Source organism: Acyrthosiphon pisum, chromosome X, assembly GCF_005508785.2.
Source record: "Acyrthosiphon pisum isolate AL4f chromosome X, pea_aphid_22Mar2018_4r6ur, whole genome shotgun sequence".
NCBI classification, from domain to species: Eukaryota; Metazoa; Arthropoda; class Insecta; order Hemiptera; family Aphididae; genus Acyrthosiphon; species Acyrthosiphon pisum.
The window spans coordinates 106950836-106963339 of record NC_042493.1 but is presented as its reverse complement, the minus strand read 5'-3'; the positions used below and the strand labels follow the sequence as shown (position 1 = coordinate 106963339).

Here is a 12504-nt window from a genome sequence, read left to right as displayed (position 1 = left end):
CCTATATAAATTAAATAGAAGCAGTGATCGAATAAATGCTTGTTAATTTTTTTGGAACATTGATAGCATGAGCCAGAATAATTTGTTTTCAAATTTGAATTTATCAGTTCTGAGAAAATAATGAAGGGTTAACTAATAAAAAAATTTGCTATGCAATTCATTCCTGATTATCATTTGTTTAACCCAGTTGATTTTATACTTCTAGGTTTAATTTATAGGTGCCAGAAGTATTATATTCAACCTATTAGTGTAAAATGGCCATCAAAAACACAATAATAATGATTTATAAAGTTATTAATATGGTATTTATAGAACTTAACAATAATATACATTGCATATAACAGAAAGTAATATTCTTGTATTTGAAAATACTTCTGAAGTACTTTTAAAACCTATAAAAATTAAATAGAAGCAGCGATCGAATAAACGCTTTTTAATTTTTTTGGTACATTGATAGCATGAGCCAGAATAATTTGTATTCAAATTTGAATTTATCATTTCTGAGAAAATAATGACTGGTTAAATTACACTATAAATTGTATAAAATTATACATATATAAATGGAAATTTATTCTGTCGTTTACTCTACAATGTATTATACTCATAAAATATTACATAGACTAATAATATACCATTCAAATTTAATTTGGACGATCAAAGAAGACTTTAACTGTAATGAAAGGAGCTCACGGATTTTTCCATTGATGTTAGTCCGGTAAAAGTGTATATCTTTGTCTGCAAAAAACGCATCATCTTGAAACTCAATATAAAGTACACATCTGAAAATTGAACACACACATTAGTATTTCATAATCCAATTGATATTCATATTCTACTATTGAATATAATGTCATTGTTTGAATATACATTGAAGGATGTATTTATAGGTTATAATGTTTTTTGATTAGACCCAAATAATAAATAAAAAACTTCCAAAGCAATTCGTTTCTGGTTATCATGTGTTTAACACAGTTGATATTATACTTCTATGTTTAATTTATAAGTGACAGAAATATAATATTCAACCTTTTATTGTAAAATGCAGTTCAAAAACACTATAATAATGATTTATAAACGTATTAATATGGTATTTATGGAACTTAACAATAATATACATTGCATATAACAGAAAGTAATATTATTGTATTTGAAAATACTTCTGAAGTACTTTTAAAACCTATATAAATTAAATAGAAGCAGTGATCGAATAAATGCTTGTTAATTTTTTTGGTACATTGATAGCATGAGCAAGAATAATTTGTTTTCAAATTTGAATTTATCAGTTCGGAGAAAATAATGAAGGGTTAAGTAATAAAAAATTTGCTATGCAATTCATTCCTGATTATCATTTGTTTAACCCAGTTGATTTTATACTTCTATGTTTAATTTATAAGTGACAGAAATATAATATTCAACCTTTTATTGTAAAATGCACTTCAAAAACACCATAATAATGATTTATAAACTAATTAATATGGTATTTATGGAACTTAACAATAATATACATTGCATATAACAGAAAGTAATATTCTTGTATTTGAAAATACTTCTGAAGTACTTTTCAAACCTATATAAATTAAGTAGAAGAAGTGATCGAATAAATGCTTGTTAATTTCTTAAGTAATATTAAATCTGCTATACAATTCATTCCTGATTATCATGTGTTTAACACAGTTGATTTTATACTTCTATGTTTAATTTATAAGTGACAGAAATATAATATTCAACCTTTTATTGTAAAATGGCCATCAAAAACACAATAATAATGATTTATAAAGTTATTAATATGGTATTTATAGAACTTAACAATAATATACATTGCATATAACAGAAAGTAATATTCTTGTATTTGAAAATACTTCTGAAGTACTTTTAAAACCTATAAAAATTAAATAGAAGCAGTGATCGAATAAATGCTTGTTAATTTTTTTGGTACATTGATAGCATGAGCCAGAATAATTTGTTTTCAAATTTGAATTTATCATTTCTGAGAAAATAATGACGGGTTAAATTACACTATAAATTGTATAAAATTATACATATATAAATGGAAATTTATTCTGTCGTTTACTCTACAATGTATTATACTCATAAAATATTACATAGACTAATAATATACCATTCAAATTTAAATCGGACGATCAAAGAAGACTTTAACTGTAATGAACGGAGCTCACGGATTTTTCCATTGATGTTAGTCCGGTAAAAGTGTATATCTTTGTCTGCAAAAAACGCATCATCTTGAAACTCAATATAAAGTACACATCTGAAAATTGAACACACACATTAGTATTTCATAACCCAATTGATATTCATATTCTACTATTGAATGTGTAATGTCATTGTTTGAATATACATTGAAGGATGTATTTATAGGTTATAATGTTTTTTGATTAGACCCAAATAATAAATAAAAAACTTCCAAAGCAATTCGTTTCTGGTTATCATGTGTTTAACACAGTTGATATTATACTTCTATGTTTAATTTATAAGTGACAGAAATATAATATTCAACCTTTTATTGTAAAATGCACTTCAAAAACACCATAATAATGATTTATAAACTAATTAATATGGTATTTATGGAACTTAACAATAATGTACATTGCATATAACAGAAAGTAATATTATTGTATTTGAAAATACTTCTGAACTACTTTTAAACTCTATATAAATTAAAAAGAACCAGTGATCGAATAAATGCTTGTAAATTTTTTTGGTACAATGATAGCATGAGCCAGAATAATTTGTTTTCAAATTTGAATTTATCAGTTCTGAGAAAATAATGAAGGGTTAACTAATAAAAAAATTTGCTATGCAATTCATTCCTGATTATCATTTGTTTAACACAGTTGATTTTATACTTCTAGGTTTAACTTATAGGTAACAAAAGTATTATATTCAACCTATTAGTGTAAAATGGCCATCAAAAACACAATAATAATGATTTATAAAGTTATTAATATGGTATTTATAGAACTGAACAATAATATACATTGCATATAACAGAAAGTAATATTCTTGTATTTGAAAATACTTCTGAAGTACTTTTAAAACCTATAAAAATTAAATAGAAGCAGTGATCGAATAAATGCTTGTTAATTTTTTTGGTACATTGATAGCATGAGCCAGAATAATTTGTTTTCAAATTTGAATTTATCATTTCTGAGAAAATAATGACGGGTTAAATTACACTATAAATTGTATAAAATTATACATATTTAAATGGAAATTTATTCTGTCGTTTACTCTACAATGTATTATACTCATAAAATATTACATAGACTAATAATATACCATTCAAATTTAATTTGGACGATCAAAGAAGACTTTAACTGTAATGAACGGAGCTCACGGATTTTTCCATTGATGTTAGTCCGGTAAAAGTGTATATCTTTGTCTGCAAAAAACGCATCATCTTGAAACTCAATATAAAGTACACATCTGAAAATTGAACACACACATTAGTATTTCATAATCCAATTGATATTCATATTCTACTATTGAATGTTATGTCATTGTTTGAATATACATTGAAGGATGTATTTATAGGTTATAATGTTTTTTGATTAGACCCAAATAATAAATAAAAAACTTCCAAAGCAATTCGTTTCTGGTTATCATGTGTTTAACACAGTTGATATTATACTTCTATGTTTAATTTATAAGTGACAGAAATATAATATTCAACCTTTTATTGTAAAATGCACTTCAAAAACACCATAATAATGATTTATAAACTAATTAATATGGTATTTATGGAACTTAACAATAATATACATTGCATATAACAGAAAGTAATATTATTGTATTTGAAAATACTTCTGAAGTACTTTTAAAACCTATATAAATTAAGTAGAAGAAGTGATCGAATAAATGCTTGTTAATTTCTTAAGTAATATTAAATCTGCTATACAATTCATTCCTGATTATCATGTGTTTAACACAGTTGATTTTATACTTCTATGTTTAATTTATAAGTGACAGAAATATAATATTCAACCTTTTATTGTAAAATGGCCATCAAAAACACAATAATAATGATTTATAAAGTTATTAATATGGTATTTATAGAACTTAACAATAATATACATTGCATATAACAGAAAGTAATATTCTTGTATTTGAAAATACTTCTGAAGTACTTTTAAAACCTATAAAAATTAAATAGAAGCAGTGATCAAATAAATGCTTGTTAATTTTTTTGGTACATTGATAGCATGAGCCAGAATAATTTGTTTTCAAATTTGAATTTATCATTTCTGAGAAAATAATGACGGGTTAAATTACACTATAAATTGTATAAAATTATACATATTTAAATGGAAATTTATTCTGTCGTTTACTCTACAATGTATTATACTCATAAAATATTACATAGACTAATAATATACCATTCAAATTTAATTTGGACGATCAAAGAAGACTTTAACTGTAATGAACGGAGCTCACGGATTTTTCCATTGATGTTAGTCCGGTTAAAGTGTAAATCTTTCCGCAAAAAACGCATCATCCTTAAACTCAATATAAAGTACACATCTGAAAATTGAACACACACATTAGTATTTCATAATCCAATTGATATTCATTTTCTACTATTGAATGTAATGTCATTGTTTGAATATACATTGAAGGATGTATTTATAGGTTATAATGTTTTTTCATTAGATCCAAATAATAAATAAAAAACTTCCAAAGGAATTCGTTTCTGGTTATCATGTGTTTAACACAGTTAATATTATACTTCTATGTTTAATTTATAAGTGACAGAAATATAATATTCAACCTTTTATTGTAAAATGCACTTCAAAAACACCATAATAATGATTTATAAACTTATTAATATGGTATTTATAGAACTTAACAATAATATACATTGCATATAACAGAAAGTAATATTCTTGTATTTAAAAATACTTCTGAACTACTTTTAAACTCTATATAAATTAAAAAGAACCAGTGATCGAATAAATGCTTGTAAATTTTTTTGGTACAATGATAGCATGAAACAGAATAATTTGTTTTCAAATTTGAATTTATCAGTTCTGAGAAAATAATGAAGGGTTAAGTTATATTAAATTTGCTATGCAATTCATTCCTGATTATCATTTGTTTAACCCAGTTGATTTTATACTTCTAGGTTTAATTTATAGGTGCCAGAAGTATTATATTCAACCTATTAGTGTAAAATGGCCATCAAAAACACAATAATAATGATTTATAAAGTTATTAATATGGTATTTATAGAACTTAACAATAATATACATTGCATATAACAGAAAGTAATATTCTTGTATTTGAAAATACTTCTGAAGTACTTTTAAAACCTATAAAAATTAAATAGAAGCAGCGATCGAATAAACGCTTTTTAATTTTTTTGGTACATTGATAGCATGAGCCAGAATAATTTGTATTCAAATTTGAATTTATCATTTCTGAGAAAATAATGACTGGTTAAATTACACTATAAATTGTATAAAATTATACATATATAAATGGAAATTTATTCTGTCGTTTACTCTACAATGTATTATACTCATAAAATATTACATAGACTAATAATATACCATTCAAATTTAATTTGGACGATCAAAGAAGACTTTAACTGTAATGAAAGGAGCTCACGGATTTTTCCATTGATGTTAGTCCGGTAAAAGTGTATATCTTTGTCTGCAAAAAACGCATCATCTTGAAACTCAATATAAAGTACACATCTGAAAATTGAACACACACATTAGTATTTCATAATCCAATTGATATTCATATTCTACTATTGAATGTTATGTCATTGTTTGAATATACATTGAAGGATGTATTTATAGGTTATAATGTTTTTTGATTAGACCCAAATAATAAATAAAAAACTTCCAAAGCAATTCGTTTCTGGTTATCATGTGTTTAACACAGGTTGATATTATACTTCTATGTTTAATTTATAAGTGACAGAAATATAATATTCAACCTTTTATTGTAAAATGCCCTTCAAAAACACCATAATAATGATTTATAAACTAATTAATATGGTATTTATGGAACTTAACAATAATATACATTGCATATAACAGAAAGTAATATTCTTGTATTTGAAAATACTTCTGAAGTACTTTTAAAACCTATAAAAATTAAATAGAAGCAGTGATCAAATAAATGCTTGTTAATTTTTTTGGTACATTGATAGCATGAGCCAGAATAATTTGTTTTCAAATTTGAATTTATCAGTTCTGAGAAAATAATGAAGGGTTAACTAATAAAAAAATTTGCTATGCAATTCATTCCTGATTATCATTTGTTTAACCCAGTTGATTTTATACTTCTAGGTTTAATTTATAGTTTCCAGAAGTATTATATTCAACTTATTAGTGTAAAATGGCCATCAAAAACACAATAATAATGATTTATAAAGTTATTAATATGGTATTTATAGAACTTAACAATAATATACATTGCATATAACAGAAAGTAATATTCTTGTATTTGAAAATACTTCTGAAGTACTTTTAAAACCTATAAAAATTAAATAGAAGCAGTGATCAAATAAATGCTTGTTAATTTTTTTGGTACATTGATAGCATGAGCCAGAATAATTTGTTTTCAAATTTGAATTTATCATTTCTGAGAAAATAATGACGGGTTAAATTACACTATAAATTGTATGAAATTATACATATATAAATGGAAATTTATTCTGTCGTTTACTCTACAATGTATTATACTCATAAAATATTACATAGACTAATAATATACCATTCAAATTTAATTTGGACGATCAAAGAAGACTTTAACTGTAATGAACGGAGCTCACGGATTTTTCCATTGATGTTAGTCCGGTAAAAGTGTATATCTTTCCGCAAAAAACGCATCATCTTGAAACTCAATATAAAGAACACATCTGAAAATTGAACACACACATTAGTATTTCATAATCCAATTGATATTAATATTCTACTATTGAATGTAATGTCATTGTTTGAATATACATTGAAGGATGTATTTATAGGTTATAATGTTTTTTGATTAGACCCAAAAATTAAATAAAAAACTTCCAAAGCAATTCGTTTCTGGTTATCATGTGTTTAACACAGTTGATATTATACTTCTATGTTTAATTTATATGTGACAGAAATATAATATTCAACCTTTTATTGTAAAATGCACTTCAAAAACACCATAATAATGATTTATAAACTTATTAATATGGTAGGTATGCATGGAATTCAACAATAATATACATTGCATATAACAGAAAGTAATATTCTTGTATTTGAAAATACTTCTGAAGTACTTTTAAAACCTATATAAATTAAATAGAAGCAGTGATCGAATAAATGCTTGTTAATTTTTTTGGTACATTGATAGCATGAGCCAGAATAATTTGTTTTCAAATTTGAATTTATCAGTTCTGAGAAAATAATGACGGGTTAACTAATAAAAAAATTTGCTATGCAATTCATTCCTGATTATCATTTGTTTAACCCAGTTGATTTTATACTTCTAGGTTTAATTTATAGGTGCCAGAAGTATTATATTCAACCTATTAGTGTAAAATGGCCATCAAAAACACAATAATAATGATTTATAAAGTTATTAATATGGTATTTATAGAACTTAACAATAATATACATTGCATATAACAGAAAGTAATATTCTTGTATTTGAAAATACTTCTGAAGTACTTTTAAAACCTATAAAAATTAAATAGAAGCAGCGATCAAATAAATGCTTGTTAATTTTTTTGGTACATTGATAGCATGAGCCAGAATAATTTGTTTTCAAATTTGAATTTATCATTTCTGAGAAAATAATGACGGGTTAAATTACACTATAAATTGTATAAAATTATACATATATAAATGGAAATTTATTCTGTCGTTTACTCTACAATGTATTATACTCATAAAATATTACATAGACTAATAATATACCATTCAAATTTAATTTGGACGATCAAAGAAGACTTTAACTGTAATGAACGGAGCTCACGGATTTTTCCATTGATGTTAGTCCGGTAAAAGTGTATATCTTTGTCTGCAAAAAACGCATCATCTTGAAACTCAATATAAAGTACACATCTGAAAATTGAACACACACATTAGTATTTCATAATCCAATTGATATTCATATTCTACTATTGAATATAATGTCATTGTTTGAATATACATTGAAGGATGTATTTATAGGTTATAATGTTTTTTGATTAGACCCAAATAATAAATAAAAAACTTCCAAAGCAATTCGTTTCTGGTTATCATGTGTTTAACACAGTTGATATTATACTTCTATGTTTAATTTATAAGTGACAGAAATATAATATTCAACCTTTTATTGTAAAATGCACTTCAAAAACACCATAATAATGATTTATAAACGTATTAATATGGTATTTATGGAACTTAACAATAATATACATTGCATATAAAAGAAAGTAATATTCTTGTATTTGAAAATACTTCTGAAGTACTTTTAAAACCTATATAAATTAAATAGAACCAGTGATCGAATAAATGCTTGTTAATTTCTTAAGTAATATTAAATCTGCTATGCATTTCATTCCGGATTATCATGTGGTAAACACAGTTGATTTTATACTTCTATGTTTAATTTATATGTGACAGAAATATAATATTCAACCTTTTATTGTAAAATGGCCATCAAAAACACAATAATAATGATTTATAAAGTTATTAATATGGTATTTATAGAACTTAACAATAATATACATTGCATATAACAGAAAGTAAAGTAATATTCTTGTATTTGAAAATACTTCTGAAGTACTTTTAAAACCTATAAAAATTAAATAGAAGCAGTGATCGAATAAATGCTTGTTAATTTTTTTGGTACATTGATAGCATGAGCCAGAATAATTTGTTTTCAAATTTGAATTTATCATTTCTGAGAAAATAATGACGGGTTAAATTACACTATAAATTGTATAAAATTATACATATATAAATGGAAATTTATTCTGTCGTTTACTCTACAATGTATTATATTCATAAAATATTACATAGACTAATAATATATTATTCAAATTTAATTTGGACGATCAAAGAAGACTTTAACTGTAATGAACGGAGCTCACGGATTTTTCCATTGATGTTAGTCCGGTAAAAGTGTATATCTTTGTCTGCAAAAAACGCATCATCTTGAAACTCAATATAAAGTACACATCTGAAAATTGAACACACACATTAGTATTTCATAATCCAATTGATATTCATATTCTACTATTGAATATAATGTCATTGTTTGAATATACATTGAAGGATGTATTTATAGGTTATAATGTTTTTTGATTAGACCCAAATAATAAATAAAAAACTTCCAAAGCAATTCGTTTCTGGTTATCATGTGTTTAACACAGTTGATATTATACTTCTATGTTTAATTTATAAGTGACAGAAATATAATATTCAACCTTTTATTGTAAAATGCACTTCAAAAACACCATAATAATGATTTATAAACTAATTAATATGGTATTTATGGAACTTAACAATAATGTACATTGCATATAACAGAAAGTAATATTATTGTATTTGAAAATACTTCTGAAGTACTTTTAAAACCTATATAAATTAAATAGAAGCAGTGATCGAATAAATGCTTGTTAATTTTTTTGGTACATTGATAGCATGAGCCAGAATAATTTGTTTTCAAATTTGAATTTATCAGTTCTGAGAAAATAATGAAGGGTTAACTAATAAATAAATTTGCTATGCAATTCATTCCTGATTATCATTTGTTTAACCCAGTTGATTTTATACTTCTAGGTTTAATTTATAGTTTCCAGAAGTATTATATTCAACTTATTAGTGTAAAATGGCCATCAAAAACACAATAATAATGATTTATAAAGTTATTAATATGGTATTTATAGAACTTAACAATAATATACATTGCATATAACAGAAAGTAATATTCTTGTATTTGAAAATACTTCTGAAGTACTTTTAAAACCTATAAAAATTAAATAGAAGCAGTGATCGAATAAATGCTTGTTAATTTTTTTGGTACATTGATAGCATGAGCCAGAATAATTTGTTTTCAAATTTGAATTTATCAGTTCTGAGAAAATAATGAAGGGTTAACTAATAAATAAATTTGCTATGCAATTCATTCCTGATTATCATTTGTTTAACCCAGTTGATTTTATACTTCTAGGTTTAATTTATAGTTTCCAGAAGTATTATATTCAACTTATTAGTGTAAAATGGCCATCAAAAACACAATAATAATGATTTATAAAGTTATTAATATGGTATTTATAGAACTTAACAATAATATACATTGCATATAACAGAAAGTAATATTCTTGTATTTGAAAATACTTCTGAAGTACTTTTAAAACCTATAAAAATTAAATAGAAGCAGTGATCGAATAAATGCTTGTTAATTTTTTTGGTACATTGATAGCATGAGCCAGAATAATTTGTTTTCAAATTTGAATTTATCATTTCTGAGAAAATAATGACGGGTTAAATTACACTATAAATTGTATAAAATTATACATATATAAATGGAAATTTATTCTGTCGTTTACTCTACAATGTATTATATTCATAAAATATTACATAGACTAATAATATATTATTCAAATTTAATTTGGACGATCAAAGAAGACTTTAACTGTAATGAACGGAGCTCACGGATTTTTCCATTGATGTTAGTCCGGTAAAAGTGTATATCTTTGTCTGCAAAAAACGCATCATCTTGAAACTCAATATAAAGTACACATCTGAAAATTGAACACACACATTAGTATTTCATAATCCAATTGATATTCATATTCTACTATTGAATATAATGTCATTGTTTGAATATACATTGAAGGATGTATTTATAGGTTATAATGTTTTTTGATTAGACCCAAATAATAAATAAAAAACTTCCAAAGCAATTCGTTTCTGGTTATCATGTGTTTAACACAGTTGATATTATACTTCTATGTTTAATTTATAAGTGACAGAAATATAATATTCAACCTTTTATTGTAAAATGCACTTCAAAAACACCATAATAATGATTTATAAACTAATTAATATGGTATTTATGGAACTTAACAATAATATACATTGCATATAACAGAAAGTAATATTATTGTATTTGAAAATACTTCTGAAGTACTTTTAAAACCTATATAAATTAAGTAGAAGAAGTGATCGAATAAATGCTTGTTAATTTCTTAAGCAATATTAAATCTGCTATACAATTCATTCCTGATTATCATGTGTTTAGCACAGTTGATTTTATACTTCTATGTTTAATTTATAAGTGACAGAAATATAATATTCAACCTTTTATTGTAAAATGCAGTTCAAAAACACTATAATAATGATTTATAAACGTATTAATATGGTATTTATGGAACTTAACAATAATATACATTGCATAAAAAAGAAAGTAATATTCTTGTATTTGAAAATACTTCTGAAGTACTTTTAAAACCTATATAAATTAAATAGAACCAGTGATCGAATAAATGCTTGTTAATTTCTTAAGTAATATTAAATCTGCTATGCATTTCATTCCGGATTATCATGTGGTAAACACAGTTGATTTTATACTTCTATGTTCAATTTATATGTGACAGAAATATAATATTCAACCTTTTATTGTAAAATGGCCATCAAAAACACAATAATAATGATTTATAAACTAATTAATATGGTATTTATGGAACTTAACAATAATATACATTGCATATAACAGAAAGTAATATTATTGTATTTGAAAATACTTCTGAAGTACTTTTAAAACCTATATAAATTAAATAGAAGCAGTGATCGAATAAATGCTTGTTAATTTTTTTGGTACATTGATAGCATGAGCCAGAATAATTTGTTTTCAAATTTGAATTTATCAGTTCTGAGAAAATAATGAAGGGTTAACTAATAAATAAATTTGCTATGCAATTCATTCCTGATTATCATTTGTTTAACCCAGTTGATTTTATACTTCTAGGTTTAATTTATAGTTTCCAGAAGTATTATATTCAACTTATTAGTGTAAAATGGCCATCAAAAACACAATAATAATGATTTATAAAGTTATTAATATGGTATTTATAGAACTTAACAATAATATACATTGCATATAACAGAAAGTAATATTCTTGTATTTGAAAATACTTCTGAAGTACTTTTAAAACCTATAAAAATTAAATAGAAGCAGTGATCGAATAAATGCTTGTTAATTTTTTTGGTACATTGATAGCATGAGCCAGAATAATTTGTTTTCAAATTTGAATTTATCATTTCTGAGAAAATAATGACGGGTTAAATTACACTATAAATTGTATAAAATTATACATATATAAATGGAAATTTATTCTGTCGTTTACTCTACAATGTATTATATTCATAAAATATTACATAGACTAATAATATATTATTCAAATTTAATTTGGACGATCAAAGAAGACTTTAACTGTAATGAACGGAGCTCACGGATTTTTCCATTGATGTTAGTCCGGTAAAAGTGTATATCTTTGTCTGCAAAAAA

At 24.1% G+C, this 12504-nt stretch overlaps 1 long non-coding RNA gene across 7 annotated transcripts; it reads right to left on the bottom strand.

Moving 5' to 3' along the window:
* Positions 1 to 638: 638 nt before the first annotated feature.
* On the bottom strand, positions 639 to 12498 carry LOC107885578. Of its 7 annotated transcripts, none has more exons than XR_001680439.2 (10): positions 12450 to 12498; positions 10650 to 10738; positions 9083 to 9171; positions 7923 to 8069; positions 6745 to 6889; positions 5568 to 5714; positions 4395 to 4539; positions 3298 to 3444; positions 2120 to 2266; positions 639 to 779 (listed from the first exon to the last, which is right to left on the bottom strand). It is a non-coding gene; the product is annotated as an uncharacterized LOC107885578 (long non-coding RNA). The 7 variants fall into 7 exon arrangements; XR_001680441.2 differs by having other exon boundaries at positions 2178 to 2266; XR_001680442.2 differs by having other exon boundaries at positions 4453 to 4539.
* Positions 12499 to 12504: the final 6 nt, after the last annotated feature.